Consider the following 27,838-nt stretch of genomic DNA (forward strand, 5'->3'; position numbering starts at 1 on the left):
CTGTGTTTGTGGAAGATTTTGCACTAAGATCTATGAGCTCTTTAAGATATGAAGGAGCCGGACCATGAAGAGCTTTGTAGGTGAGGAGGATTTTCAATTCTATTCTGAATTTTACAGGGAGCCAGTGCAGAGAAGCTAATACAGGAGAGATGTGATCTCTTTTCCTAGTTCCTGTCAGTACTCGTGCTGCAGCGTTCTGAATTAATTGGAGCGTCTTAATGGACTTATTGGGGCAACCTGATAATAAGGAGTTGCAGTAATCCAGCCTAGAAGTGACTTATGTGTCACTATCTACACTATCATCAGCAGTTGAAGCAGCCATAAATACATAAAAGACTTCAAATGTATCGGACACACTGCGTCCCAAAACATGCCTAAAAAAACGAACATGTCCATCATTTAGTTGGAATATTTACTTTGCTCAGTGGAAAACCTTTAGCGTTTGACTTTTGCACCCGACATGGCCACAACCCTGTCTGGTCCTGACACTGATTTTCTGGTCTAGATTTGAAGATTTAGTTGAGTTTAATCTGTATGAGGGTTAGAGTCTGACCAATATGATCCCTCAGGTCATACATATACACATAATTATCAATAACCAACTAAATGACTATCTACAGCAGCCTACACTGAGTGTCTCTAAAACCTTTCCTGTAATAATTATTAGTCATTCTGACACATTTTCCATATGTAGGACTGTAAACACTCAGAGTCTCTCAAGGTGCTTCCTGTCTGATTTGTATTTAACTTTTTATCCCAACACTGTGTCTTGTAATACCTCTAAACCTGAAATGTTGTGGGTTTCTTTTCGCCATGTACCAACACTGTCTTCAAAACAAAATGAACAAAAACTTTCATATAACAAAATGAAACTATGTGAATGAGTGAAGCAGCAGCAGCAGCAGCAGCAGCAGCATCCTCTGCTGTTTGTAAAGAGAAGTGTAAAAGCTTACAGCACCTGGTATTCCCAGGCGGTCTCCCATCCAAGTACTAACCAGGCCCGACCCTGCTTAGCTTCCGAGATCGGACGAGATCGGGCGTGTTCAGGGTGGTATGGCCGTAAGCCAGTGGTGAAGCTGCAAAAGGACCTTTTAAACATGTTGTTGTAGCATCTTCTGTTATTGTACTGTACTGCTTCTCTTCTCTTGTTCAGCAGATGTGTATTCATATTTTTACTGCAGATGATAAATGTCCACACCTGAAAACCAAATATATGTTTACTTAAATATAGTCATAATATTTATTACAGAATTAAGGGATATTAACTATTCTTTTATTTATTATTAGTACGTTTTCTAAATGTTTGAAGGTTTCTTCTTTTGACAAAATTAGCTAAATTTAAGGAGGAGATTCCATCAGTACTTTATTCAATGCCATGTCTGAATATAACAGAGTCCTATAATAACTTTAGTCCCTCCCAAATTGATCCTCTCATTAATAGTGCTGCAGGCTCACTATGAACAACACTAGATTCTATCGCCCCTATAAAAAGGAAAATATTAAAACATAGGAGGCTAGCACCGTGGTACAACCACCAAACCCGTCAATTAAAGCAAAAAGCGCAGAAATCTGAAAGGAAATGACGCTCTTCCAAATGATTAGAATATGTGAATTTGGCAAAATAGTCTTAAAACCTAAAGAAAGGCCCTCCTCAATGCCAGAGGAGCCTATTATTCAGCACTAATGGAAGAAAATAAGAACAACCCCAGGTTCCTCTTCAGCACTGTAGCCAGGCTGACAGAGAGTCACAGCTCTATTGAGCCACGTATCCCCATAACCCTCAGTAGTAAGGACTTTATGAGCTTCTTTTCTGATCAAATTATTACTATTTCAGACAAAATGAATCACCAAATGCCAAAAACAGAAGATGGTACAACAACATGTTTAAAAGGTCCTTTTGCAGGTTGAAGACTCGCTTACGGCCATACCACCCTGAACACGCCCGATCTCGTCCGATCTCGGAAGCTAAGCAGGGTCGGGCCTGGTTAGTACTTGGATGGGAGACCGCCTGGGAATACCAGGTGCTGTAAGCTTTTACACGTCTCTTTATAGATAGCAGAATTATCAAAAGACAGAACATTTGATTCATGTCATTTCAATTTTGAGGCTGTACTTAATCGTTTCATTAATAGACTCAATTGGCTTCTGTCAGACAGGATCCCCCCCAAGGCTGCGTTCTTTCTCCTCTGCTCTTCTCCCTGTACACAAACAGCTGCACCTCCAGTCACCAGTCCGTCAGGCTTCTGAAGTTGGAGGATGACACCTCCCTCATTGGGCTCATCTCTGGACACAAACTCTTTGAAACTCTTCCCTCTGGTAGGAGGCTGCGGTCCATCAGGACCAAAACCTCACGCCACAAGAACAGTTTCTTTCCGTCTGCAGCTGGCCTCATGAACAAGGCCCAGATCCCCCACTGACACTGACTCTTAAACCCACCCTGTATATATGCATTACCTTAATGCACTCCTGTTGGTTTTTCTATCCTGCACATTGTAAATATCTTTCCTGTACAGTTTAGACCTTTCTATCTTTATCTTTATTCATTTATATTTTTAAAAGTACTTTATTTTTTCTGCGATTTTTATGCACCAACGCAACAAGACAAATTCCTTGTACGTGTAAAAACGTACTTGGCAATTAACCCGATTCTGATTCTGTATAATGGGTGATATTCATGCCTTTTCAGGATTTATTTTCCTCTACTGTAATATATGCACGTTAACCAAGCGGAAACTCTCAAACAACAACAACAACAACAACAACAACAACAACAACAAGAATAACAATAGTAGAATCAAGAAACTTCCATCTAAACTTAAAGGTTACATATTTTACAACAACATTGTGTTGAAAATGAAACTATGTGAATGAGTGAAGCAGCAGCAGCAGCAGCAGCAGCATCCTCTGCTGTTTGTAAAGAGAAGTGTAAAAGCTTACAGCACCTGGTATTCCCAGGCGGTCTCCCATCCAAGTACTAACCAGGCCCGACCCTGCTTAGCTTCCGAGATCGGACGAGATCGGGCGTGTTCAGGGTGGTATGGCCGTAAGCGAGTGTTTAAGCTGCAAAAGGACCTTTTAAACATGTTGTGGTACCATCTTCTGTTATTGTACTGTACTGCTTCTCTTCAGATTTGGCTCTTTAACATGAACGATGGGACTTTTTTTTTTTATCTCTGTGTTTGTGGAAGATTTTGCACTAAGATCTATGAGCTCTTTAAGATATGAAGGAGCCGGACCATGAAGAGCTTTGTAGGTGAGGAGGATTTTCAATTCTATTCTGAATTTTACAGGGAGCCAGTGCAGAGAAGCTAATACAGGAGAGATGTGATCTCTTTTCCTAGTTCCTGTCAGTACTCGTGCTGCAGCGTTCTGAATTAATTGGAGCGTCTTAATGGACTTATTGGGGCAACCTGATAATAAGGAGTTGCAGTAATCCAGCCTAGAAGTGACTTATGTGTCACTATCTACACTATCATCAGCAGTTGAAGCAGCCATAAATACATAAAAGACTTCAAATGTATCGGACACACTGCGTCCCAAAACATGCCTAAAAAAACGAACATGTCCATCATTTAGTTGGAATATTTACTTTGCTCAGTGGAAAACCTTTAGCGTTTGACTTTTGCACCCGACATGGCCACAACCCTGTCTGGTCCTGACACTGATTTTCTGGTCTAGATTTGAAGATTTAGTTGAGTTTAATCTGTATGAGGGTTAGAGTCTGACCAATATGATCCCTCAGGTCATACATATACACATAATTATCAATAACCAACTAAATGACTATCTACAGCAGCCTACACTGAGTGTCTCTAAAACCTTTCCTGTAATAATTATTAGTCATTCTGACACATTTTCCATATGTAGGACTGTAAACACTCAGAGTCTCTCAAGGTGCTTCCTGTCTGATTTGTATTTAACTTTTTATCCCAACACTGTGTCTTGTAATACCTCTAAACCTGAAATGTTGTGGGTTTCTTTTCGCCATGTACCAACACTGTCTTCAAAACAAAATGAACAAAAACTTTCATATAACAAAATGAAACTATGTGAATGAGTGAAGCAGCAGCAGCAGCAGCAGCAGCAGCATCCTCTGCTGTTTGTAAAGAGAAGTGTAAAAGCTTACAGCACCTGGTATTCCCAGGCGGTCTCCCATCCAAGTACTAACCAGGCCCGACCCTGCTTAGCTTCCGAGATCGGACGAGATCGGGCGTGTTCAGGGTGGTATGGCCGTAAGCCAGTGGAGAAGCTGCAAAAGGACCTTTTAAACATGTTGTTGTAGCATCTTCTGTTATTGTACTGTACTGCTTCTCTTCTCTTGTTCAGCAGATGTGTATTCATATTTTTACTGCAGATGATAAATGTCCACACCTGAAAACCAAATATATGTTTACTTAAATATAGTCATAATATTTATTACAGAATTAAGGGATATTAACTATTCTTTTATTTATTATTAGTACGTTTTCTAAATGTTTGAAGGTTTCTTCTTTTGACAAAATTAGCTAAATTTAAGGAGGAGATTCCATCAGTACTTTATTCAATGCCATGTCTGAATATAACAGAGTCCTATAATAACTTTAGTCCCTCCCAAATTGATCCTCTCATTAATAGTGCTGCAGGCTCACTATGAACAACACTAGATTCTATCGCCCCTATAAAAAGGAAAATATTAAAACATAGGAGGCTAGCACCGTGGTACAACCACCAAACCCGTCAATTAAAGCAAAAAGCGCAGAAATCTGAAAGGAAATGACGCTCTTCCAAATGATTAGAATATGTGAATTTGGCAAAATAGTCTTAAAACCTAAAGAAAGGCCCTCCGTAATGCCAGAGGAGCCTATTATTCAGCACTAATGGAAGAAAATAAGAACAACCCCAGGTTCCTCTTCAGCACTGTAGCCAGGCTGACAGAGAGTCACAGCTCTATTGAGCCACGTATCCCCATAACCCTCAGTAGTAACGACTTTATGAGCTTCTTTTCTGATCAAATTATTACTATTTCAGACAAAATGAATCACCAAATGCCAAAAACAGAAGATGGTACAACAACATGTTTAAAAGGTCCTTTTGCAGGTTGAAGACTCGCTTACGGCCATACCACCCTGAACACGCCCGATCTCGTCCGATCTCGGAAGCTAAGCAGGGTCGGGCCTGGTTAGTACTTGGATGGGAGACCGCCTGGGAATACCAGGTGCTGTAAGCTTTTACACGTCTCTTTATAGATAGCAGAATTATCAAAAGACAGAACATTTGATTCATGTCATTTCAATTTTGAGGCTGTACTTAATCGTTTCATTAATAGACTCAATTGGCTTCTGTCAGACAGGATCCCCCCAAGGCTGCGTTCTTTCTCCTCTGCTCTTCTCCCTGTACACAAACAGCTGCACCTCCAGTCACCAGTCCGTCAGGCTTCTGAAGTTGGAGGATGACACCTCCCTCATTGGGCTCATCTCTGGACACAAACTCTTTGAAACTCTTCCCTCTGGTAGGAGGCTGCGGTCCATCAGGACCAAAACCTCACGCCACAAGAACAGTTTCTTTCCGTCTGCAGCTGGCCTCATGAACAAGGCCCAGATCCCCCACTGACACTGACTCTTAAACCCACCCTGTATATATGCATTACCTTAATGCACTCCTGTTGGTTTTTCTATCCTGCACATTGTAAATATCTTTCCTGTACAGTTTAGACCTTTCTATCTTTATCTTTATTCATTTATATTTTTAAAAGTACTTTATTTTTTCTGCGATTTTTATGCACCAACGCAACAAGACAAATTCCTTGTACGTGTAAAAACGTACTTGGCAATTAACCCGATTCTGATTCTGTATAATGGGTGATATTCATGCCTTTTCAGGATTTATTTTCCTCTACTGTAATATATGCACGTTAACCAAGCGGAAACTCTCAAACAACAACAACACAACAACAACAACAACAACAAGAATAACAATAGTAGAATCAAGAAACTTCCATCTAAACTTAAAGGTTACATATTTTACAACAACATTGTGTTGAAAATGAAACTATGTGAATGAGTGAAGCAGCAGCAGCAGCAGCAGCAGCAGCATCCTCTGCTGTTTGTAAAGAGAAGTGTAAAAGCTTACAGCACCTGGTATTCCCAGGCGGTCTCCCATCCAAGTACTAACCAGGCCCGACCCTGCTTAGCTTCCGAGATCGGACGAGATCGGGCGTGTTCAGGGTGGTATGGCCGTAAGCGAGTGTTTAAGCTGCAAAAGGACCTTTTAAACATGTTGTGGTACCATCTTCTGTTATTGTACTGTACTGCTTCTCTTCAGATTTGGCTCTTTAACATGAACGATGGGACTTTTTTTTTATCTCTGTGTTTGTGGAAGATTTTGCACTAAGATCTATGAGCTCTTTAAGATATGAAGGAGCCGGACCATGAAGAGCTTTGTAGGTGAGGAGGATTTTCAATTCTATTCTGAATTTTACAGGGAGCCAGTGCAGAGAAGCTAATACAGGAGAGATGTGATCTCTTTTCCTAGTTCCTGTCAGTACTCGTGCTGCAGCGTTCTGAATTAATTGGAGCGTCTTAATGGACTTATTGGGGCAACCTGATAATAAGGAGTTGCAGTAATCCAGCCTAGAAGTGACTTATGTGTCACTATCTACACTATCATCAGCAGTTGAAGCAGCCATAAATACATAAAAGACTTCAAATGTATCGGACACACTGCGTCCCAAAACATGCCTAAAAAAACGAACATGTCCATTATTTAGTTGGAATATTTACTTTGCTCAGTGGAAAACCTTTAGCGTTTGACTTTTGCACCCGACATGGCCACAACCCTGTCTGGTCCTGACACTGATTTTCTGGTCTAGATTTGAAGATTTAGTTGAGTTTAATCTGTATGAGGGTTAGAGTCTGACCAATATGATCCCTCAGGTCATACATATACACATAATTATCAATAACCAACTAAATGACTATCTACAGCAGCCTACACTGAGTGTCTCTAAAACCTTTCCTGTAATAATTATTAGTCATTCTGACACATTTTCCATATGTAGGACTGTAAACACTCAGAGTCTCTCAAGGTGCTTCCTGTCTGATTTGTATTTAACTTTTTATCCCAACACTGTGTCTTGTAATACCTCTAAACCTGAAATGTTGTGGGTTTCTTTTCGCCATGTACCAACACTGTCTTCAAAACAAAATGAACAAAAACTTTCATATAACAAAATGAAACTATGTGAATGAGTGAAGCAGCAGCAGCAGCAGCAGCAGCAGCATCCTCTGCTGTTTGTAAAGAGAAGTGTAAAAGCTTACAGCACCTGGTATTCCCAGGCGGTCTCCCATCCAAGTACTAACCAGGCCCGACCCTGCTTAGCTTCCGAGATCGGACGAGATCGGGCGTGTTCAGGGTGGTATGGCCGTAAGCCAGTGGTGAAGCTGCAAAAGGACCTTTTAAACATGTTGTTGTAGCATCTTCTGTTATTGTACTGTACTGCTTCTCTTCTCTTGTTCAGCAGATGTGTATTCATATTTTTACTGCAGATGATAAATGTCCACACCTGAAAACCAAATATATGTTTACTTAAATATAGTCATAATATTTATTACAGAATTAAGGGATATTAACTATTCTTTTATTTATTATTAGTACGTTTTCTAAATGTTTGAAGGTTTCTTCTTTTGACAAAATTAGCTAAATTTAAGGAGGAGATTCCATCAGTATTTTATTCAATGCCATGTCTGAATATAACAGAGTCCTATAATAACTTTAGTCCCTCCCAAATTGATCCTCTCATTAATAGTGCTGCAGGCTCACTATGAACAACACTAGATTCTATCGCCCCTATAAAAAGGAAAATATTAAAACATAGGAGGCTAGCACCGTGGTACAACCACCAAACCCGTCAATTAAAGCAAAAAGCGCAGAAATCTGAAAGGAAATGACGCTCTTCCAAATGATTAGAATATGTGAATTTGGCAAAATAGTCTTAAAACCTAAAGAAAGGCCCTCCTCAATGCCAGAGGAGCCTATTATTCAGCACTAATGGAAGAAAATAAGAACAACCCCAGGTTCCTCTTCAGCACTGTAGCCAGGCTGACAGAGAGTCACAGCTCTATTGAGCCACGTATCCCCATAACCCTCAGTAGTAAGGACTTTATGAGCTTCTTTTCTGATCAAATTATTACTATTTCAGACAAAATGAATCACCAAATGCCAAAAACAGAAGATGGTACAACAACATGTTTAAAAGGTCCTTTTGCAGGTTGAAGACTCGCTTACGGCCATACCACCCTGAACACGCCCGATCTCGTCCGATCTCGGAAGCTAAGCAGGGTCGGGCCTGGTTAGTACTTGGATGGGAGACCGCCTGGGAATACCAGGTGCTGTAAGCTTTTACACGTCTCTTTATAGATAGCAGAATTATCAAAAGACAGAACATTTGATTCATGTCATTTCAATTTTGAGGCTGTACTTAATCGTTTCATTAATAGACTCAATTGGCTTCTGTCAGACAGGATCCCCCCAAGGCTGCGTTCTTTCTCCTCTGCTCTTCTCCCTGTACACAAACAGCTGCACCTCCAGTCACCAGTCCGTCAGGCTTCTGAAGTTGGAGGATGACACCTCCCTCATTGGGCTCATCTCTGGACACAAACTCTTTGAAACTCTTCCCTCTGGTAGGAGGCTGCGGTCCATCAGGACCAAAACCTCACGCCACAAGAACAGTTTCTTTCCGTCTGCAGCTGGCCTCATGAACAAGGCCCAGATCCCCCACTGACACTGACTCTTAAACCCACCCTGTATATATGCATTACCTTAATGCACTCCTGTTGGTTTTTCTATCCTGCACATTGTAAATATCTTTCCTGTACAGTTTAGACCTTTCTATCTTTATCTTTATTCATTTATATTTTTAAAAGTACTTTATTTTTTCTGCGATTTTTATGCACCAACGCAACAAGACAAATTCCTTGTACGTGTAAAAACGTACTTGGCAATTAACCCGATTCTGATTCTGTATAATGGGTGATATTCATGCCTTTTCAGGATTTATTTTCCTCTACTGTAATATATGCACGTTAACCAAGCGGAAACTCTCAAACAACAACAACAACAACAATAATAACAATAGTAGAATCAAGAAACTTCCATCTAAACTTAAAGGTTACATATTTTACAACAACATTGTGTTGAAAATGAAACTATGTGAATGAGTGAAGCAGCAGCAGCAGCAGCAGCAGCATCCTCTGCTGTTTGTAAAGAGAAGTGTAAAAGCTTACAGCACCTGGTATTCCCAGGCGGTCTCCCATCCAAGTACTAACCAGGCCCGACCCTGCTTAGCTTCCGAGATCGGACGAGATCGGGCGTGTTCAGGGTGGTATGGCCGTAAGCGAGTGTTTAAGCTGCAAAAGGACCTTTTAAACATGTTGTGGTACCATCTTCTGTTATTGTACTGTACTGCTTCTCTTCAGATTTGGCTCTTTAACATGAACGATGGGACTTTTTTTTTTATCTCTGTGTTTGTGGAAGATTTTGCACTAAGATCTATGAGCTCTTTAAGATATGAAGGAGCCGGACCATGAAGAGCTTTGTAGGTGAGGAGGATTTTCAATTCTATTCTGAATTTTACAGGGAGCCAGTGCAGAGAAGCTAATACAGGAGAGATGTGATCTCTTTTCCTAGTTCCTGTCAGTACTCGTGCTGCAGCGTTCTGAATTAATTGGAGCGTCTTAATGGACTTATTGGGGCAACCTGATAATAAGGAGTTGCAGTAATCCAGCCTAGAAGTGACTTATGTGTCACTATCTACACTATCATCAGCAGTTGAAGCAGCCATAAATACATAAAAGACTTCAAATGTATCAGACACACTGCGTCCCAAAACATGCCTAAAAAAATGAACATGTCCATTATTTAGTTGGAATATTTACTTTGCTCAGTGGAAAACCTTTAGCGTTTGACTTTTGCACCCGACATGGCCACAACCCTGTCTGGTCCTGACACTGATTTTCTGGTCTAGATTTGAAGATTTAGTTGAGTTTAATCTGTATGAGGGTTAGAGTCTGACCAATATGATCCCTCAGGTCATACATATACACATAATTATCAATAACCAACTAAATGACTATCTACAGCAGCCTACACTGAGTGTCTCTAAAACCTTTCCTGTAATAATTATTAGTAATTCTGACACATTTTCCATATGTAGGACTGTAAACACTCAGAGTCTCTCAAGGTGCTTCCTGTCTGATTTGTAATTAACTTTTTATCCCAACACTGTGTCTTGTAATACCTCTAAACCTGAAATGTTGTGGGTTTCTTTTCGCCATGTACCAACACTGTCTTCAAAACAAAATGAACAAAAACTTTCATATAACAAAATGAAACTATGTGAATGAGTGAAGCAGCAGCAGCAGCAGCAGCAGCAGCATCCTCTGCTGTTTGTAAAGAGAAGTGTAAAAGCTTACAGCACCTGGTATTCCCAGGCGGTCTCCCATCCAAGTACTAACCAGGCCCGACCCTGCTTAGCTTCCGAGATCGGACGAGATCGGGCGTGTTCAGGGTGGTATGGCCGTAAGCCAGTGGAGAAGCTGCAAAAGGACCTTTTAAACATGTTGTTGTAGCATCTTCTGTTATTGTACTGTACTGCTTCTCTTCTCTTGTTCAGCAGATGTGTATTCATATTTTTACTGCAGATGATAAATGTCCACACCTGAAAACCAAATATATGTTTACTTAAATATAGTCATAATATTTATTACAGAATTAAGGGATATTAACTATTCTTTTATTTATTATTAGTACGTTTTCTAAATGTTTGAAGGTTTCTTCTTTTGACAAAATTAGCTAAATTTAAGGAGGAGATTCCATCAGTATTTAATTCAATGCCATGTCTGAATATAACAGAGTCCTATAATAACTTTAGTCCCTCCCAAATTGATCCTCTCATTAATAGTGCTGCAGGCTCACTATGAACAACACTAGATTCTATCGCCCCTATAAAAAGGAAAATATTAAAACATAGGAGGCTAGCACCGTGGTACAACCACCAAACCCGTCAATTAAAGCAAAAAGCGCAGAAATCTGAAAGGAAATGACGCTCTTCCAAATGATTAGAATATGTGAATTTGGCAAAATAGTCTTAAAACCTAAAGAAAGGCCCTCCTCAATGCCAGAGGAGCCTATTATTCAGCACTAATGGAAGAAAATAAGAACAACCCCAGGTTCCTCTTCAGCACTGTAGCCAGGCTGACAGAGAGTCACAGCTCTATTGAGCCACGTATCCCCATAACCCTCAGTAGTAAGGACTTTATGAGCTTCTTTTCTGATCAAATTATTACTATTTCAGACAAAATGAATCACCAAATGCCAAAAACAGAAGATGGTACAACAACATGTTTAAAAGGTCCTTTTGCAGGTTGAAGACTCGCTTACGGCCATACCACCCTGAACACGCCCGATCTCGTCCGATCTCGGAAGCTAAGCAGGGTCGGGCCTGGTTAGTACTTGGATGGGAGACCGCCTGGGAATACCAGGTGCTGTAAGCTTTTACACGTCTCTTTATAGATAGCAGAATTATCAAAAGACAGAACATTTGATTCATGTCATTTCAATTTTGAGGCTGTACTTAATCGTTTCATTAATAGACTCAATTGGCTTCTGTCAGACAGGATCCCCCCAAGGCTGCGTTCTTTCTCCTCTGCTCTTCTCCCTGTACACAAACAGCTGCACCTCCAGTCACCAGTCCGTCAGGCTTCTGAAGTTGGAGGATGACACCTCCCTCATTGGGCTCATCTCTGGACACAAACTCTTTGAAACTCTTCCCTCTGGTAGGAGGCTGCGGTCCATCAGGACCAAAACCTCACGCCACAAGAACAGTTTCTTTCCGTCTGCAGCTGGCCTCATGAACAAGGCCCAGATCCCCCACTGACACTGACTCTTAAACCCACCCTGTATATATGCATTACCTTAATGCACTCCTGTTGGTTTTTCTATCCTGCACATTGTAAATATCTTTCCTGTACAGTTTAGACCTTTCTATCTTTATCTTTATTCATTTATATTTTTAAAAGTACTTTATTTTTTCTGCGATTTTTATGCACCAACGCAACAAGACAAATTCCTTGTACGTGTAAAAACGTACTTGGCAATTAACCCGATTCTGATTCTGTATAATGGGTGATATTCATGCCTTTTCAGGATTTATTTTCCTCTACTGTAATATATGCACGTTAACCAAGCGGAAACTCTCAAACAACAACAACAACAACAATAATAACAATAGTAGAATCAAGAAACTTCCATCTAAACTTAAAGGTTACATATTTTACAACAACATTGTGTTGAAAATGAAACTATGTGAATGAGTGAAGCAGCAGCAGCAGCAGCAGCAGCAGCATCCTCTGCTGTTTGTAAAGAGAAGTGTAAAAGCTTACAGCACCTGGTATTCCCAGGCGGTCTCCCATCCAAGTACTAACCAGGCCCGACCCTGCTTAGCTTCCGAGATCGGACGAGATCGGGCGTGTTCAGGGTGGTATGGCCGTAAGCGAGTGTTTAAGCTGCAAAAGGACCTTTTAAACATGTTGTGGTACCATCTTCTGTTATTGTACTGTACTGCTTCTCTTCAGATTTGGCTCTTTAACATGAACGATGGGACTTTTTTTTTATCTCTGTGTTTGTGGAAGATTTTGCACTAAGATCTATGAGCTCTTTAAGATATGAAGGAGCCGGACCATGAAGAGCTTTGTAGGTGAGGAGGATTTTCAATTCTATTCTGAATTTTACAGGGAGCCAGTGCAGAGAAGCTAATACAGGAGAGATGTGATCTCTTTTCCTAGTTCCTGTCAGTACTCGTGCTGCAGCGTTCTGAATTAATTGGAGCGTCTTAATGGACTTATTGGGGCAACCTGATAATAAGGAGTTGCAGTAATCCAGCCTAGAAGTGACTTATGTGTCACTATCTACACTATCATCAGCAGTTGAAGCAGCCATAAATACATAAAAGACTTCAAATGTATCAGACACACTGCGTCCCAAAACATGCCTAAAAAAATGAACATGTCCATTATTTAGTTGGAATATTTACTTTGCTCAGTGGAAAACCTTTAGCGTTTGACTTTTGCACCCGACATGGCCACAACCCTGTCTGGTCCTGACACTGATTTTCTGGTCTAGATTTGAAGATTTAGTTGAGTTTAATCTGTATGAGGGTTAGAGTCTGACCAATATGATCCCTCAGGTCATACATATACACATAATTATCAATAACCAACTAAATGACTATCTACAGCAGCCTACACTGAGTGTCTCTAAAACCTTTCCTGTAATAATTATTAGTAATTCTGACACATTTTCCATATGTAGGACTGTAAACACTCAGAGTCTCTCAAGGTGCTTCCTGTCTGATTTGTAATTAACTTTTTATCCCAACACTGTGTCTTGTAATACCTCTAAACCTGAAATGTTGTGGGTTTCTTTTCGCCATGTACCAACACTGTCTTCAAAACAAAATGAACAAAAACTTTCATATAACAAAATGAAACTATGTGAATGAGTGAAGCAGCAGCAGCAGCAGCAGCAGCAGCATCCTCTGCTGTTTGTAAAGAGAAGTGTAAAAGCTTACAGCACCTGGTATTCCCAGGCGGTCTCCCATCCAAGTACTAACCAGGCCCGACCCTGCTTAGCTTCCGAGATCGGACGAGATCGGGCGTGTTCAGGGTGGTATGGCCGTAAGCCAGTGGAGAAGCTGCAAAAGGACCTTTTAAACATGTTGTTGTAGCATCTTCTGTTATTGTACTGTACTGCTTCTCTTCTCTTGTTCAGCAGATGTGTATTCATATTTTTACTGCAGATGATAAATGTCCACACCTGAAAACCAAATATATGTTTACTTAAATATAGTCATAATATTTATTACAGAATTAAGGGATATTAACTATTCTTTTATTTATTATTAGTACGTTTTCTAAATGTTTGAAGGTTTCTTCTTTTGACAAAATTAGCTAAATTTAAGGAGGAGATTCCATCAGTATTTAATTCAATGCCATGTCTGAATATAACAGAGTCCTATAATAACTTTAGTCCCTCCCAAATTGATCCTCTCATTAATAGTGCTGCAGGCTCACTATGAACAACACTAGATTCTATCGCCCCTATAAAAAGGAAAATATTAAAACATAGGAGGCTAGCACCGTGGTACAACCACCAAACCCGTCAATTAAAGCAAAAAGCGCAGAAATCTGAAAGGAAATGACGCTCTTCCAAATGATTAGAATATGTGAATTTGGCAAAATAGTCTTAAAACCTAAAGAAAGGCCCTCCTCAATGCCAGAGGAGCCTATTATTCAGCACTAATGGAAGAAAATAAGAACAACCCCAGGTTCCTCTTCAGCACTGTAGCCAGGCTGACAGAGAGTCACAGCTCTATTGAGCCACGTATCCCCATAACCCTCAGTAGTAAGGACTTTATGAGCTTCTTTTCTGATCAAATTATTACTATTTCAGACAAAATGAATCACCAAATGCCAAAAACAGAAGATGGTACAACAACATGTTTAAAAGGTCCTTTTGCAGGTTGAAGACTCGCTTACGGCCATACCACCCTGAACACGCCCGATCTCGTCCGATCTCGGAAGCTAAGCAGGGTCGGGCCTGGTTAGTACTTGGATGGGAGACCGCCTGGGAATACCAGGTGCTGTAAGCTTTTACACGTCTCTTTATAGATAGCAGAATTATCAAAAGACAGAACATTTGATTCATGTCATTTCAATTTTGAGGCTGTACTTAATCGTTTCATTAATAGACTCAATTGGCTTCTGTCAGACAGGATCCCCCCAAGGCTGCGTTCTTTCTCCTCTGCTCTTCTCCCTGTACACAAACAGCTGCACCTCCAGTCACCAGTCCGTCAGGCTTCTGAAGTTGGAGGATGACACCTCCCTCATTGGGCTCATCTCTGGACACAAACTCTTTGAAACTCTTCCCTCTGGTAGGAGGCTGCGGTCCATCAGGACCAAAACCTCACGCCACAAGAACAGTTTCTTTCCGTCTGCAGCTGGCCTCATGAACAAGGCCCAGATCCCCCACTGACACTGACTCTTAAACCCACCCTGTATATATGCATTACCTTAATGCACTCCTGTTGGTTTTTCTATCCTGCACATTGTAAATATCTTTCCTGTACAGTTTAGACCTTTCTATCTTTATCTTTATTCATTTATATTTTTAAAAGTACTTTATTTTTTCTGCGATTTTTATGCACCAACGCAACAAGACAAATTCCTTGTACGTGTAAAAACGTACTTGGCAATTAACCCGATTCTGATTCTGTATAATGGGTGATATTCATGCCTTTTCAGGATTTATTTTCCTCTACTGTAATATATGCACGTTAACCAAGCGGAAACTCTCAAACAACAACAACAACAACAATAATAACAATAGTAGAATCAAGAAACTTCCATCTAAACTTAAAGGTTACATATTTTACAACAACATTGTGTTGAAAATGAAACTATGTGAATGAGTGAAGCAGCAGCAGCAGCAGCAGCAGCAGCATCCTCTGCTGTTTGTAAAGAGAAGTGTAAAAGCTTACAGCACCTGGTATTCCCAGGCGGTCTCCCATCCAAGTACTAACCAGGCCCGACCCTGCTTAGCTTCCGAGATCGGACGAGATCGGGCGTGTTCAGGGTGGTATGGCCGTAAGCGAGTGTTTAAGCTGCAAAAGGACCTTTTAAACATGTTGTGGTACCATCTTCTGTTATTGTACTGTACTGCTTCTCTTCAGATTTGGCTCTTTAACATGAACGATGGGACTTTTTTTTTATCTCTGTGTTTGTGGAAGATTTTGCACTAAGATCTATGAGCTCTTTAAGATATGAAGGAGCCGGACCATGAAGAGCTTTGTAGGTGAGGAGGATTTTCAATTCTATTCTGAATTTTACAGGGAGCCAGTGCAGAGAAGCTAATACAGGAGAGATGTGATCTCTTTTCCTAGTTCCTGTCAGTACTCGTGCTGCAGCGTTCTGAATTAATTGGAGCGTCTTAATGGACTTATTGGGGCAACCTGATAATAAGGAGTTGCAGTAATCCAGCCTAGAAGTGACTTATGTGTCACTATCTACACTATCATCAGCAGTTGAAGCAGCCATAAATACATAAAAGACTTCAAATGTATCAGACACACTGCGTCCCAAAACATGCCTAAAAAAATGAACATGTCCATTATTTAGTTGGAATATTTACTTTGCTCAGTGGAAAACCTTTAGCGTTTGACTTTTGCACCCGACATGGCCACAACCCTGTCTGGTCCTGACACTGATTTTCTGGTCTAGATTTGAAGATTTAGTTGAGTTTAATCTGTATGAGGGTTAGAGTCTGACCAATATGATCCCTCAGGTCATACATATACACATAATTATCAATAACCAACTAAATGACTATCTACAGCAGCCTACACTGAGTGTCTCTAAAACCTTTCCTGTAATAATTATTAGTAATTCTGACACATTTTCCATATGTAGGACTGTAAACACTCAGAGTCTCTCAAGGTGCTTCCTGTCTGATTTGTAATTAACTTTTTATCCCAACACTGTGTCTTGTAATACCTCTAAACCTGAAATGTTGTGGGTTTCTTTTCGCCATGTACCAACACTGTCTTCAAAACAAAATGAACAAAAACTTTCATATAACAAAATGAAACTATGTGAATGAGTGAAGCAGCAGCAGCAGCAGCAGCAGCAGCATCCTCTGCTGTTTGTAAAGAGAAGTGTAAAAGCTTACAGCACCTGGTATTCCCAGGCGGTCTCCCATCCAAGTACTAACCAGGCCCGACCCTGCTTAGCTTCCGAGATCGGACGAGATCGGGCGTGTTCAGGGTGGTATGGCCGTAAGCCAGTGGAGAAGCTGCAAAAGGACCTTTTAAACATGTTGTTGTAGCATCTTCTGTTATTGTACTGTACTGCTTCTCTTCTCTTGTTCAGCAGATGTGTATTCATATTTTTACTGCAGATGATAAATGTCCACACCTGAAAACCAAATATATGTTTACTTAAATATAGTCATAATATTTATTACAGAATTAAGGGATATTAACTATTCTTTTATTTATTATTAGTACGTTTTCTAAATGTTTGAAGGTTTCTTCTTTTGACAAAATTAGCTAAATTTAAGGAGGAGATTCCATCAGTATTTAATTCAATGCCATGTCTGAATATAACAGAGTCCTATAATAACTTTAGTCCCTCCCAAATTGATCCTCTCATTAATAGTGCTGCAGGCTCACTATGAACAACACTAGATTCTATCGCCCCTATAAAAAGGAAAATATTAAAACATAGGAGGCTAGCACCGTGGTACAACCACCAAACCCGTCAATTAAAGCAAAAAGCGCAGAAATCTGAAAGGAAATGACGCTCTTCCAAATGATTAGAATATGTGAATTTGGCAAAATAGTCTTAAAACCTAAAGAAAGGCCCTCCTCAATGCCAGAGGAGCCTATTATTCAGCACTAATGGAAGAAAATAAGAACAACCCCAGGTTCCTCTTCAGCACTGTAGCCAGGCTGACAGAGAGTCACAGCTCTATTGAGCCACGTATCCCCATAACCCTCAGTAGTAAGGACTTTATGAGCTTCTTTTCTGATCAAATTATTACTATTTCAGACAAAATGAATCACCAAATGCCAAAAACAGAAGATGGTACAACAACATGTTTAAAAGGTCCTTTTGCAGGTTGAAGACTCGCTTACGGCCATACCACCCTGAACACGCCCGATCTCGTCCGATCTCGGAAGCTAAGCAGGGTCGGGCCTGGTTAGTACTTGGATGGGAGACCGCCTGGGAATACCAGGTGCTGTAAGCTTTTACACGTCTCTTTATAGATAGCAGAATTATCAAAAGACAGAACATTTGATTCATGTCATTTCAATTTTGAGGCTGTACTTAATCGTTTCATTAATAGACTCAATTGGCTTCTGTCAGACAGGATCCCCCCAAGGCTGCGTTCTTTCTCCTCTGCTCTTCTCCCTGTACACAAACAGCTGCACCTCCAGTCACCAGTCCGTCAGGCTTCTGAAGTTGGAGGATGACACCTCCCTCATTGGGCTCATCTCTGGACACAAACTCTTTGAAACTCTTCCCTCTGGTAGGAGGCTGCGGTCCATCAGGACCAAAACCTCACGCCACAAGAACAGTTTCTTTCCGTCTGCAGCTGGCCTCATGAACAAGGCCCAGATCCCCCACTGACACTGACTCTTAAACCCACCCTGTATATATGCATTACCTTAATGCACTCCTGTTGGTTTTTCTATCCTGCACATTGTAAATATCTTTCCTGTACAGTTTAGACCTTTCTATCTTTATCTTTATTCATTTATATTTTTAAAAGTACTTTATTTTTTCTGCGATTTTTATGCACCAACGCAACAAGACAAATTCCTTGTACGTGTAAAAACGTACTTGGCAATTAACCCGATTCTGATTCTGTATAATGGGTGATATTCATGCCTTTTCAGGATTTATTTTCCTCTACTGTAATATATGCACGTTAACCAAGCGGAAACTCTCAAACAACAACAACAACAACAATAATAACAATAGTAGAATCAAGAAACTTCCATCTAAACTTAAAGGTTACATATTTTACAACAACATTGTGTTGAAAATGAAACTATGTGAATGAGTGAAGCAGCAGCAGCAGCAGCAGCAGCAGCATCCTCTGCTGTTTGTAAAGAGAAGTGTAAAAGCTTACAGCACCTGGTATTCCCAGGCGGTCTCCCATCCAAGTACTAACCAGGCCCGACCCTGCTTAGCTTCCGAGATCGGACGAGATCGGGCGTGTTCAGGGTGGTATGGCCGTAAGCGAGTGTTTAAGCTGCAAAAGGACCTTTTAAACATGTTGTGGTACCATCTTCTGTTATTGTACTGTACTGCTTCTCTTCAGATTTGGCTCTTTAACATGAACGATGGGACTTTTTTTTTATCTCTGTGTTTGTGGAAGATTTTGCACTAAGATCTATGAGCTCTTTAAGATATGAAGGAGCCGGACCATGAAGAGCTTTGTAGGTGAGGAGGATTTTCAATTCTATTCTGAATTTTACAGGGAGCCAGTGCAGAGAAGCTAATACAGGAGAGATGTGATCTCTTTTCCTAGTTCCTGTCAGTACTCGTGCTGCAGCGTTCTGAATTAATTGGAGCGTCTTAATGGACTTATTGGGGCAACCTGATAATAAGGAGTTGCAGTAATCCAGCCTAGAAGTGACTTATGTGTCACTATCTACACTATCATCAGCAGTTGAAGCAGCCATAAATACATAAAAGACTTCAAATGTATCAGACACACTGCGTCCCAAAACATGCCTAAAAAAATGAACATGTCCATTATTTAGTTGGAATATTTACTTTGCTCAGTGGAAAACCTTTAGCGTTTGACTTTTGCACCCGACATGGCCACAACCCTGTCTGGTCCTGACACTGATTTTCTGGTCTAGATTTGAAGATTTAGTTGAGTTTAATCTGTATGAGGGTTAGAGTCTGACCAATATGATCCCTCAGGTCATACATATACACATAATTATCAATAACCAACTAAATGACTATCTACAGCAGCCTACACTGAGTGTCTCTAAAACCTTTCCTGTAATAATTATTAGTAATTCTGACACATTTTCCATATGTAGGACTGTAAACACTCAGAGTCTCTCAAGGTGCTTCCTGTCTGATTTGTAATTAACTTTTTATCCCAACACTGTGTCTTGTAATACCTCTAAACCTGAAATGTTGTGGGTTTCTTTTCGCCATGTACCAACACTGTCTTCAAAACAAAATGAACAAAAACTTTCATATAACAAAATGAAACTATGTGAATGAGTGAAGCAGCAGCAGCAGCAGCAGCAGCAGCATCCTCTGCTGTTTGTAAAGAGAAGTGTAAAAGCTTACAGCACCTGGTATTCCCAGGCGGTCTCCCATCCAAGTACTAACCAGGCCCGACCCTGCTTAGCTTCCGAGATCGGACGAGATCGGGCGTGTTCAGGGTGGTATGGCCGTAAGCCAGTGGAGAAGCTGCAAAAGGACCTTTTAAACATGTTGTTGTAGCATCTTCTGTTATTGTACTGTACTGCTTCTCTTCTCTTGTTCAGCAGATGTGTATTCATATTTTTACTGCAGATGATAAATGTCCACACCTGAAAACCAAATATATGTTTACTTAAATATAGTCATAATATTTATTACAGAATTAAGGGATATTAACTATTCTTTTATTTATTATTAGTACGTTTTCTAAATGTTTGAAGGTTTCTTCTTTTGACAAAATTAGCTAAATTTAAGGAGGAGATTCCATCAGTATTTAATTCAATGCCATGTCTGAATATAACAGAGTCCTATAATAACTTTAGTCCCTCCCAAATTGATCCTCTCATTAATAGTGCTGCAGGCTCACTATGAACAACACTAGATTCTATCGCCCCTATAAAAAGGAAAATATTAAAACATAGGAGGCTAGCACCGTGGTACAACCACCAAACCCGTCAATTAAAGCAAAAAGCGCAGAAATCTGAAAGGAAATGACGCTCTTCCAAATGATTAGAATATGTGAATTTGGCAAAATAGTCTTAAAACCTAAAGAAAGGCCCTCCTCAATGCCAGAGGAGCCTATTATTCAGCACTAATGGAAGAAAATAAGAACAACCCCAGGTTCCTCTTCAGCACTGTAGCCAGGCTGACAGAGAGTCACAGCTCTATTGAGCCACGTATCCCCATAACCCTCAGTAGTAAGGACTTTATGAGCTTCTTTTCTGATCAAATTATTACTATTTCAGACAAAATGAATCACCAAATGCCAAAAACAGAAGATGGTACAACAACATGTTTAAAAGGTCCTTTTGCAGGTTGAAGACTCGCTTACGGCCATACCACCCTGAACACGCCCGATCTCGTCCGATCTCGGAAGCTAAGCAGGGTCGGGCCTGGTTAGTACTTGGATGGGAGACCGCCTGGGAATACCAGGTGCTGTAAGCTTTTACACGTCTCTTTATAGATAGCAGAATTATCAAAAGACAGAACATTTGATTCATGTCATTTCAATTTTGAGGCTGTACTTAATCGTTTCATTAATAGACTCAATTGGCTTCTGTCAGACAGGATCCCCCCAAGGCTGCGTTCTTTCTCCTCTGCTCTTCTCCCTGTACACAAACAGCTGCACCTCCAGTCACCAGTCCGTCAGGCTTCTGAAGTTGGAGGATGACACCTCCCTCATTGGGCTCATCTCTGGACACAAACTCTTTGAAACTCTTCCCTCTGGTAGGAGGCTGCGGTCCATCAGGACCAAAACCTCACGCCACAAGAACAGTTTCTTTCCGTCTGCAGCTGGCCTCATGAACAAGGCCCAGATCCCCCACTGACACTGACTCTTAAACCCACCCTGTATATATGCATTACCTTAATGCACTCCTGTTGGTTTTTCTATCCTGCACATTGTAAATATCTTTCCTGTACAGTTTAGACCTTTCTATCTTTATCTTTATTCATTTATATTTTTAAAAGTACTTTATTTTTTCTGCGATTTTTATGCACCAACGCAACAAGACAAATTCCTTGTACGTGTAAAAACGTACTTGGCAATTAACCCGATTCTGATTCTGTATAATGGGTGATATTCATGCCTTTTCAGGATTTATTTTCCTCTACTGTAATATATGCACGTTAACCAAGCGGAAACTCTCAAACAACAACAACAACAACAATAATAACAATAGTAGAATCAAGAAACTTCCATCTAAACTTAAAGGTTACATATTTTACAACAACATTGTGTTGAAAATGAAACTATGTGAATGAGTGAAGCAGCAGCAGCAGCAGCAGCAGCAGCATCCTCTGCTGTTTGTAAAGAGAAGTGTAAAAGCTTACAGCACCTGGTATTCCCAGGCGGTCTCCCATCCAAGTACTAACCAGGCCCGACCCTGCTTAGCTTCCGAGATCGGACGAGATCGGGCGTGTTCAGGGTGGTATGGCCGTAAGCGAGTGTTTAAGCTGCAAAAGGACCTTTTAAACATGTTGTGGTACCATCTTCTGTTATTGTACTGTACTGCTTCTCTTCAGATTTGGCTCTTTAACATGAACGATGGGACTTTTTTTTTTATCTCTGTGTTTGTGGAAGATTTTGCACTAAGATCTATGAGCTCTTTAAGATATGAAGGAGCCGGACCATGAAGAGCTTTGTAGGTGAGGAGGATTTTCAATTCTATTCTGAATTTTACAGGGAGCCAGTGCAGAGAAGCTAATACAGGAGAGATGTGATCTCTTTTCCTAGTTCCTGTCAGTACTCGTGCTGCAGCGTTCTGAATTAATTGGAGCGTCTTAATGGACTTATTGGGGCAACCTGATAATAAGGAGTTGCAGTAATCCAGCCTAGAAGTGACTTATGTGTCACTATCTACACTATCATCAGCAGTTGAAGCAGCCATAAATACATAAAAGACTTCAAATGTATCAGACACACTGCGTCCCAAAACATGCCTAAAAAAATGAACATGTCCATTATTTAGTTGGAATATTTACTTTGCTCAGTGGAAAACCTTTAGCGTTTGACTTTTGCACCCGACATGGCCACAACCCTGTCTGGTCCTGACACTGATTTTCTGGTCTAGATTTGAAGATTTAGTTGAGTTTAATCTGTATGAGGGTTAGAGTCTGACCAATATGATCCCTCAGGTCATACATATACACATAATTATCAATAACCAACTAAATGACTATCTACAGCAGCCTACACTGAGTGTCTCTAAAACCTTTCCTGTAATAATTATTAGTAATTCTGACACATTTTCCATATGTAGGACTGTAAACACTCAGAGTCTCTCAAGGTGCTTCCTGTCTGATTTGTAATTAACTTTTTATCCCAACACTGTGTCTTGTAATACCTCTAAACCTGAAATGTTGTGGGTTTCTTTTCGCCATGTACCAACACTGTCTTCAAAACAAAATGAACAAAAACTTTCATATAACAAAATGAAACTATGTGAATGAGTGAAGCAGCAGCAGCAGCAGCAGCAGCAGCATCCTCTGCTGTTTGTAAAGAGAAGTGTAAAAGCTTACAGCACCTGGTATTCCCAGGCGGTCTCCCATCCAAGTACTAACCAGGCCCGACCCTGCTTAGCTTCCGAGATCGGACGAGATCGGGCGTGTTCAGGGTGGTATGGCCGTAAGCCAGTGGAGAAGCTGCAAAAGGACCTTTTAAACATGTTGTTGTAGCATCTTCTGTTATTGTACTGTACTGCTTCTCTTCTCTTGTTCAGCAGATGTGTATTCATATTTTTACTGCAGATGATAAATGTCCACACCTGAAAACCAAATATATGTTTACTTAAATATAGTCATAATATTTATTACAGAATTAAGGGATATTAACTATTCTTTTATTTATTATTAGTACGTTTTCTAAATGTTTGAAGGTTTCTTCTTTTGACAAAATTAGCTAAATTTAAGGAGGAGATTCCATCAGTATTTAATTCAATGCCATGTCTGAATATAACAGAGTCCTATAATAACTTTAGTCCCTCCCAAATTGATCCTCTCATTAATAGTGCTGCAGGCTCACTATGAACAACACTAGATTCTATCGCCCCTATAAAAAGGAAAATATTAAAACATAGGAGGCTAGCACCGTGGTACAACCACCAAACCCGTCAATTAAAGCAAAAAGCGCAGAAATCTGAAAGGAAATGACGCTCTTCCAAATGATTAGAATATGTGAATTTGGCAAAATAGTCTTAAAACCTAAAGAAAGGCCCTCCGTAATGCCAGAGGAGCCTATTATTCAGCACTAATGGAAGAAAATAAGAACAACCCCAGGTTCCTCTTCAGCACTGTAGCCAGGCTGACAGAGAGTCACAGCTCTATTGAGCCACGTATCCCCATAACCCTCAGTAGTAAGGACTTTATGAGCTTCTTTTCTGATCAAATTATTACTATTTCAGACAAAATGAATCACCAAATGCCAAAAACAGAAGATGGTACAACAACATGTTTAAAAGGTCCTTTTGCAGGTTGAAGACTCGCTTACGGCCATACCACCCTGAACACGCCCGATCTCGTCCGATCTCGGAAGCTAAGCAGGGTCGGGCCTGGTTAGTACTTGGATGGGAGACCGCCTGGGAATACCAGGTGCTGTAAGCTTTTACACGTCTCTTTATAGATAGCAGAATTATCAAAAGACAGAACATTTGATTCATGTCATTTCAATTTTGAGGCTGTACTTAATCGTTTCATTAATAGACTCAATTGGCTTCTGTCAGACAGGATCCCCCCAAGGCTGCGTTCTTTCTCCTCTGCTCTTCTCCCTGTACACAAACAGCTGCACCTCCAGTCACCAGTCCGTCAGGCTTCTGAAGTTGGAGGATGACACCTCCCTCATTGGGCTCATCTCTGGACACAAACTCTTTGAAACTCTTCCCTCTGGTAGGAGGCTGCGGTCCATCAGGACCAAAACCTCACGCCACAAGAACAGTTTCTTTCCGTCTGCAGCTGGCCTCATGAACAAGGCCCAGATCCCCCACTGACACTGACTCTTAAACCCACCCTGTATATATGCATTACCTTAATGCACTCCTGTTGGTTTTTCTATCCTGCACATTGTAAATATCTTTCCTGTACAGTTTAGACCTTTCTATCTTTATCTTTATTCATTTATATTTTTAAAAGTACTTTATTTTTTCTGCGATTTTTATGCACCAACGCAACAAGACAAATTCCTTGTACGTGTAAAAACGTACTTGGCAATTAACCCGATTCTGATTCTGTATAATGGGTGATATTCATGCCTTTTCAGGATTTATTTTCCTCTACTGTAATATATGCACGTTAACCAAGCGGAAACTCTCAAACAACAACAACAACAACAATAATAACAATAGTAGAATCAAGAAACTTCCATCTAAACTTAAAGGTTACATATTTTACAACAACATTGTGTTGAAAATGAAACTATGTGAATGAGTGAAGCAGCAGCAGCAGCAGCAGCAGCAGCATCCTCTGCTGTTTGTAAAGAGAAGTGTAAAAGCTTACAGCACCTGGTATTCCCAGGCGGTCTCCCATCCAAGTACTAACCAGGCCCGACCCTGCTTAGCTTCCGAGATCGGACGAGATCGGGCGTGTTCAGGGTGGTATGGCCGTAAGCGAGTGTTTAAGCTGCAAAAGGACCTTTTAAACATGTTGTGGTACCATCTTCTGTTATTGTACTGTACTGCTTCTCTTCAGATTTGGCTCTTTAACATGAACGATGGGACTTTTTTTTTATCTCTGTGTTTGTGGAAGATTTTGCACTAAGATCTATGAGCTCTTTAAGATATGAAGGAGCCGGACCATGAAGAGCTTTGTAGGTGAGGAGGATTTTCAATTCTATTCTGAATTTTACAGGGAGCCAGTGCAGAGAAGCTAATACAGGAGAGATGTGATCTCTTTTCCTAGTTCCTGTCAGTACTCGTGCTGCAGCGTTCTGAATTAATTGGAGCGTCTTAATGGACTTATTGGGGCAACCTGATAATAAGGAGTTGCAGTAATCCAGCCTAGAAGTGACTTATGTGTCACTATCTACACTATCATCAGCAGTTGAAGCAGCCATAAATACATAAAAGACTTCAAATGTATCAGACACACTGCGTCCCAAAACATGCCTAAAAAAATGAACATGTCCATTATTTAGTTGGAATATTTACTTTGCTCAGTGGAAAACCTTTAGCGTTTGACTTTTGCACCCGACATGGCCACAACCCTGTCTGGTCCTGACACTGATTTTCTGGTCTAGATTTGAAGATTTAGTTGAGTTTAATCTGTATGAGGGTTAGAGTCTGACCAATATGATCCCTCAGGTCATACATATACACATAATTATCAATAACCAACTAAATGACTATCTACAGCAGCCTACACTGAGTGTCTCTAAAACCTTTCCTGTAATAATTATTAGTAATTCTGACACATTTTCCATATGTAGGACTGTAAACACTCAGAGTCTCTCAAGGTGCTTCCTGTCTGATTTGTAATTAACTTTTTATCCCAACACTGTGTCTTGTAATACCTCTAAACCTGAAATGTTGTGGGTTTCTTTTCGCCATGTACCAACACTGTCTTCAAAACAAAATGAACAAAAACTTTCATATAACAAAATGAAACTATGTGAATGAGTGAAGCAGCAGCAGCAGCAGCAGCAGCAGCATCCTCTGCTGTTTGTAAAGAGAAGTGTAAAAGCTTACAGCACCTGGTATTCCCAGGCGGTCTCCCATCCAAGTACTAACCAGGCCCGACCCTGCTTAGCTTCCGAGATCGGACGAGATCGGGCGTGTTCAGGGTGGTATGGCCGTAAGCCAGTGGAGAAGCTGCAAAAGGACCTTTTAAACATGTTGTTGTAGCATCTTCTGTTATTGTACTGTACTGCTTCTCTTCTCTTGTTCAGCAGATGTGTATTCATATTTTTACTGCAGATGATAAATGTCCACACCTGAAAACCAAATATATGTTTACTTAAATATAGTCATAATATTTATTACAGAATTAAGGGATATTAACTATTCTTTTATTTATTATTAGTACGTTTTCTAAATGTTTGAAGGTTTCTTCTTTTGACAAAATTAGCTAAATTTAAGGAGGAGATTCCATCAGTATTTAATTCAATGCCATGTCTGAATATAACAGAGTCCTATAATAACTTTAGTCCCTCCCAAATTGATCCTCTCATTAATAGTGCTGCAGGCTCACTATGAACAACACTAGATTCTATCGCCCCTATAAAAAGGAAAATATTAAAACATAGGAGGCTAGCACCGTGGTACAACCACCAAACCCGTCAATTAAAGCAAAAAGCGCAGAAATCTGAAAGGAAATGACGCTCTTCCAAATGATTAGAATATGTGAATTTGGCAAAATAGTCTTAAAACCTAAAGAAAGGCCCTCCTCAATGCCAGAGGAGCCTATTATTCAGCACTAATGGAAGAAAATAAGAACAACCCCAGGTTCCTCTTCAGCACTGTAGCCAGGCTGACAGAGAGTCACAGCTCTATTGAGCCACGTATCCCCATAACCCTCAGTAGTAAGGACTTTATGAGCTTCTTTTCTGATCAAATTATTACTATTTCAGACAAAATGAATCACCAAATGCCAAAAACAGAAGATGGTACAACAACATGTTTAAAAGGTCCTTTTGCAGGTTGAAGACTCGCTTACGGCCATACCACCCTGAACACGCCCGATCTCGTCCGATCTCGGAAGCTAAGCAGGGTCGGGCCTGGTTAGTACTTGGATGGGAGACCGCCTGGGAATACCAGGTGCTGTAAGCTTTTACACGTCTCTTTATAGATAGCAGAATTATCAAAAGACAGAACATTTGATTCATGTCATTTCAATTTTGAGGCTGTACTTAATCGTTTCATTAATAGACTCAATTGGCTTCTGTCAGACAGGATCCCCCCAAGGCTGCGTTCTTTCTCCTCTGCTCTTCTCCCTGTACACAAACAGCTGCACCTCCAGTCACCAGTCCGTCAGGCTTCTGAAGTTGGAGGATGACACCTCCCTCATTGGGCTCATCTCTGGACACAAACTCTTTGAAACTCTTCCCTCTGGTAGGAGGCTGCGGTCCATCAGGACCAAAACCTCACGCCACAAGAACAGTTTCTTTCCGTCTGCAGCTGGCCTCATGAACAAGGCCCAGATCCCCCACTGACACTGACTCTTAAACCCACCCTGTATATATGCATTACCTTAATGCACTCCTGTTGGTTTTTCTATCCTGCACATTGTAAATATCTTTCCTGTACAGTTTAGACCTTTCTATCTTTATCTTTATTCATTTATATTTTTAAAAGTACTTTATT

At 40.5% G+C, this 27,838-nt stretch overlaps 26 non-coding genes across 26 annotated transcripts; 9 read left to right on the forward strand and 17 right to left on the reverse strand.

Moving 5' to 3' along the window:
* Nucleotides 1-946: 946 nt before the first annotated feature.
* LOC127357271 (5S ribosomal RNA) lies at nt 947-1,065 on the reverse strand. The gene has a single exon (XR_007882230.1). It is a non-coding gene; the product is annotated as a 5S ribosomal RNA (ribosomal RNA).
* Nucleotides 1,066-1,914: 849 nt separating this feature from the next.
* Nucleotides 1,915-2,033, forward strand: LOC127357273 (5S ribosomal RNA). Its single transcript, XR_007882232.1, has one exon. It is a non-coding gene; the product is annotated as a 5S ribosomal RNA (ribosomal RNA).
* An 897-nt stretch (nt 2,034-2,930) lies between these two features.
* On the reverse strand, nt 2,931-3,049 carry LOC127357274 (5S ribosomal RNA). The gene has a single exon (XR_007882233.1). It is a non-coding gene; the product is annotated as a 5S ribosomal RNA (ribosomal RNA).
* A 1,070-nt stretch (nt 3,050-4,119) lies between these two features.
* Nucleotides 4,120-4,238, reverse strand: LOC127357275 (5S ribosomal RNA). The gene has a single exon (XR_007882234.1). It is a non-coding gene; the product is annotated as a 5S ribosomal RNA (ribosomal RNA).
* An 849-nt stretch (nt 4,239-5,087) lies between these two features.
* On the forward strand, nt 5,088-5,206 carry LOC127357276 (5S ribosomal RNA). The gene has a single exon (XR_007882235.1). It is a non-coding gene; the product is annotated as a 5S ribosomal RNA (ribosomal RNA).
* An 895-nt stretch (nt 5,207-6,101) lies between these two features.
* Nucleotides 6,102-6,220, reverse strand: LOC127357277 (5S ribosomal RNA). The gene has a single exon (XR_007882236.1). It is a non-coding gene; the product is annotated as a 5S ribosomal RNA (ribosomal RNA).
* A 1,068-nt stretch (nt 6,221-7,288) lies between these two features.
* LOC127357177 (5S ribosomal RNA) lies at nt 7,289-7,407 on the reverse strand. Its single transcript, XR_007882143.1, has one exon. It is a non-coding gene; the product is annotated as a 5S ribosomal RNA (ribosomal RNA).
* An 849-nt stretch (nt 7,408-8,256) lies between these two features.
* Nucleotides 8,257-8,375, forward strand: LOC127357178 (5S ribosomal RNA). The gene has a single exon (XR_007882144.1). It is a non-coding gene; the product is annotated as a 5S ribosomal RNA (ribosomal RNA).
* An 878-nt stretch (nt 8,376-9,253) lies between these two features.
* LOC127357179 (5S ribosomal RNA) lies at nt 9,254-9,372 on the reverse strand. Its single transcript, XR_007882145.1, has one exon. It is a non-coding gene; the product is annotated as a 5S ribosomal RNA (ribosomal RNA).
* Nucleotides 9,373-10,441: 1,069 nt separating this feature from the next.
* Nucleotides 10,442-10,560, reverse strand: LOC127357180 (5S ribosomal RNA). Its single transcript, XR_007882146.1, has one exon. It is a non-coding gene; the product is annotated as a 5S ribosomal RNA (ribosomal RNA).
* An 849-nt stretch (nt 10,561-11,409) lies between these two features.
* LOC127357182 (5S ribosomal RNA) lies at nt 11,410-11,528 on the forward strand. The gene has a single exon (XR_007882147.1). It is a non-coding gene; the product is annotated as a 5S ribosomal RNA (ribosomal RNA).
* An 881-nt stretch (nt 11,529-12,409) lies between these two features.
* On the reverse strand, nt 12,410-12,528 carry LOC127357184 (5S ribosomal RNA). The gene has a single exon (XR_007882149.1). It is a non-coding gene; the product is annotated as a 5S ribosomal RNA (ribosomal RNA).
* Nucleotides 12,529-13,596: 1,068 nt separating this feature from the next.
* Nucleotides 13,597-13,715, reverse strand: LOC127357185 (5S ribosomal RNA). Its single transcript, XR_007882150.1, has one exon. It is a non-coding gene; the product is annotated as a 5S ribosomal RNA (ribosomal RNA).
* An 849-nt stretch (nt 13,716-14,564) lies between these two features.
* On the forward strand, nt 14,565-14,683 carry LOC127357186 (5S ribosomal RNA). The gene has a single exon (XR_007882151.1). It is a non-coding gene; the product is annotated as a 5S ribosomal RNA (ribosomal RNA).
* Nucleotides 14,684-15,564: 881 nt separating this feature from the next.
* On the reverse strand, nt 15,565-15,683 carry LOC127357187 (5S ribosomal RNA). The gene has a single exon (XR_007882152.1). It is a non-coding gene; the product is annotated as a 5S ribosomal RNA (ribosomal RNA).
* A 1,068-nt stretch (nt 15,684-16,751) lies between these two features.
* LOC127357188 (5S ribosomal RNA) lies at nt 16,752-16,870 on the reverse strand. The gene has a single exon (XR_007882153.1). It is a non-coding gene; the product is annotated as a 5S ribosomal RNA (ribosomal RNA).
* An 849-nt stretch (nt 16,871-17,719) lies between these two features.
* On the forward strand, nt 17,720-17,838 carry LOC127357189 (5S ribosomal RNA). Its single transcript, XR_007882154.1, has one exon. It is a non-coding gene; the product is annotated as a 5S ribosomal RNA (ribosomal RNA).
* Nucleotides 17,839-18,719: 881 nt separating this feature from the next.
* Nucleotides 18,720-18,838, reverse strand: LOC127357190 (5S ribosomal RNA). Its single transcript, XR_007882155.1, has one exon. It is a non-coding gene; the product is annotated as a 5S ribosomal RNA (ribosomal RNA).
* A 1,068-nt stretch (nt 18,839-19,906) lies between these two features.
* LOC127357191 (5S ribosomal RNA) lies at nt 19,907-20,025 on the reverse strand. The gene has a single exon (XR_007882156.1). It is a non-coding gene; the product is annotated as a 5S ribosomal RNA (ribosomal RNA).
* An 849-nt stretch (nt 20,026-20,874) lies between these two features.
* Nucleotides 20,875-20,993, forward strand: LOC127357192 (5S ribosomal RNA). The gene has a single exon (XR_007882157.1). It is a non-coding gene; the product is annotated as a 5S ribosomal RNA (ribosomal RNA).
* An 881-nt stretch (nt 20,994-21,874) lies between these two features.
* On the reverse strand, nt 21,875-21,993 carry LOC127357193 (5S ribosomal RNA). Its single transcript, XR_007882158.1, has one exon. It is a non-coding gene; the product is annotated as a 5S ribosomal RNA (ribosomal RNA).
* A 1,069-nt stretch (nt 21,994-23,062) lies between these two features.
* LOC127357195 (5S ribosomal RNA) lies at nt 23,063-23,181 on the reverse strand. Its single transcript, XR_007882160.1, has one exon. It is a non-coding gene; the product is annotated as a 5S ribosomal RNA (ribosomal RNA).
* Nucleotides 23,182-24,030: 849 nt separating this feature from the next.
* On the forward strand, nt 24,031-24,149 carry LOC127357196 (5S ribosomal RNA). The gene has a single exon (XR_007882161.1). It is a non-coding gene; the product is annotated as a 5S ribosomal RNA (ribosomal RNA).
* Nucleotides 24,150-25,030: 881 nt separating this feature from the next.
* LOC127357198 (5S ribosomal RNA) lies at nt 25,031-25,149 on the reverse strand. Its single transcript, XR_007882162.1, has one exon. It is a non-coding gene; the product is annotated as a 5S ribosomal RNA (ribosomal RNA).
* Nucleotides 25,150-26,217: 1,068 nt separating this feature from the next.
* On the reverse strand, nt 26,218-26,336 carry LOC127357199 (5S ribosomal RNA). Its single transcript, XR_007882163.1, has one exon. It is a non-coding gene; the product is annotated as a 5S ribosomal RNA (ribosomal RNA).
* Nucleotides 26,337-27,185: 849 nt separating this feature from the next.
* LOC127357200 (5S ribosomal RNA) lies at nt 27,186-27,304 on the forward strand. Its single transcript, XR_007882164.1, has one exon. It is a non-coding gene; the product is annotated as a 5S ribosomal RNA (ribosomal RNA).
* The last annotated feature ends 534 nt before the right edge of the window (nt 27,305-27,838 follow it).

Source organism: Dicentrarchus labrax, unplaced genomic scaffold (genome assembly GCF_905237075.1).
Source record: "Dicentrarchus labrax unplaced genomic scaffold, dlabrax2021, whole genome shotgun sequence".
Taxonomy (NCBI): Eukaryota; Metazoa; Chordata; class Actinopteri; family Moronidae; genus Dicentrarchus; species Dicentrarchus labrax.